We start from the raw sequence: 2,071 nt of genomic DNA, 5'->3' as shown, positions 1-2,071 counted from the left end.
GAATGTATTTGAAAGCTTTATTTCCTTTTCTATTTTTTGGAATAATTTGAGGGAATAGTTATTAACTCTTCTTTGAACATTTGGTAGAATTCACCTGTGAAGACATCTGGTCCTGTACTTTTTTTTTTGTTGGAAGTTTTGGATTACTGATTCAATTTCATTGTTGATAATCAATCCGTTCAAGTTTTCTATTTTTTCCTGCTTCAGTTTTGGTAGGTTATATGTTTCTAGGAATTTTTCCATTTCTTTCAGGTTATCCAGTTTGTGGGCATATCATTTTTCTTAATATTTTCTTATAATTCTTTGTATTTCTGTGATGTTGGTTATTTTCCCTCCTTCATTTCATTTTTTTGAAGACAGTACCATATACTCTATTGATCATACATGACAAGGTAGGAATCCCCAAGCTCCTCCCCTTCCTCAGAGGGTCTACAATATAAACTGTGGAGGTTGGGAGCTTCTCAGTATGTTGGCAGATGAGTTGGGGCAAGGACTCCCCAGCAACTGAGGGCCTCTGTCTTCCTCTTGCTCTTGCTGAGGCTGGTGGTCCAGGGGGGTCTTACTCCTTGGAGGCCATGTGGACCATAAGGTCCACCACCCAGTTGCTGAAGCCAAATTCACTGTGTCAAGGAAACGAGCTTGACACAGTGGTCATTGAGAGCAATGCCAGTCCCAGCATCAAACGTATAAGAGTGAGTGTTACTGTGAAAGTCTCAGTAGACAACCTGGTCCTCGGTGTAGTCCAGGATGCCCTTGAAGGGGCCCTCTGATGCCCGCTTCACCACTTCCTTGATGTCATTGTATTTGGCAGCTTTCTCCAGGCAGGGGGTCACATCCATGATTGACACGTTGAGGGTGGGTACATGTAAGGCCATGCCAGTCAGTTTCCCATTGAGCTCAGGGATGACCTTGTTTACAGTCTTGACTGTACCAATAGAAGCAGGGATGATGTTCTGGACAGCACATCTATCATTACACAGTTTCCCAGAGGGGGTGTCCACAGTCTTCTGGGTGGCAGTGATAGCATGGACTTTGGTCATGAGTCCCTCTAGGATGCTGAAGTTGTTATGAATGACCTTGGTCAGAGAGGCCAAGCAGTTGGTGGTGCAGGAAGTATCTTGACAGAATTGTCAGACTTCTCATGATTCAAAACGATCACAAACATGGGGCATCAGCAGAAGGAAAAGAGATAATGACCCTCTTGGCTCCACCCTTCAAGTGAGCCCCAGGCTTCTCCATGGTAGTGAAGACCCCAGTGAATTCCACAATATTCTCAGCACCAGCATCACACCATTTGATATTTGTGGGATCTTGCTCCTGGAAGATGTAGCTGGGCTTTCCACTGATGAAAGTTTCCTGTTCTTGGCCTTGTCTGTGCTGTGGAACTTGCCATGGGTGGAATCATAGTGTGGAACATGTAGACCATGTTGCTGAAGTCAAGGAAGGGGTTATTGATTGCAACAATATACACTTTTCCAGTATCAAAAGCAGCCTTGGAACCAGGCCCCCCAATATGGCCAAATCTGTTTACTCGAACCTTCACCATCATGTATCAGGGACATGGCTGGCACTGCACCAAAAGATGCACCTATCTGTCAAATGGGAAAGAGCAGAGAGCCTATCCTCTTTTGTTTCTAATTTTGTTTATTTGACTCCTTTTTTATTTTTATGACTCTGGTTAAAGGCTTATCAATTTTGTTGATATTTTCAAAGAACCAGCTCCTGGTTTCATTCATCTCTTCTATTTTTAAATTTTTATTTTCTATTTTGTTTATTTCTGTTCTAATATTTATTATTTCTTCCCTTCTGCTGGCTTTGCGTTTCGTTCTTCTTTTTTAGCTTCTTTAGGTGTAATGATAGGTTGTTTACTTTAGATTTTTCTTGCTCTTTGAGGTAGCCCTGTATTTCTATATACTTCCTTCTTAAACCAGCCTTTGTTGCATCCCAAAGATTTTGGACTGTTATGTTTTCATTTTCATTTGTCTCCAAGTGTTTTTTAATTTTTTCTTTGAATTTTTGGTTGACCCATTCATTGTTTAGTAGCATGTCATTTAACCTACATGTATTTATG

The 2,071-nt window shown here is 41.3% G+C and overlaps 1 pseudogene; it reads right to left on the bottom strand.

Moving 5' to 3' along the window:
* Positions 1-519: 519 nt before the first annotated feature.
* LOC115505528 lies at positions 520-1,561 on the bottom strand (annotated as a pseudogene).
* Positions 1,562-2,071: the final 510 nt, after the last annotated feature.

This window comes from Lynx canadensis, chromosome F1 (genome assembly GCF_007474595.2).
Source record: "Lynx canadensis isolate LIC74 chromosome F1, mLynCan4.pri.v2, whole genome shotgun sequence".
NCBI lineage: Eukaryota > Metazoa > Chordata > Mammalia > Carnivora > Felidae > Lynx > Lynx canadensis.
The sequence above is the reverse complement of the archived record's forward strand: the minus strand, read 5'-3'. Positions and strand labels throughout refer to the sequence as shown.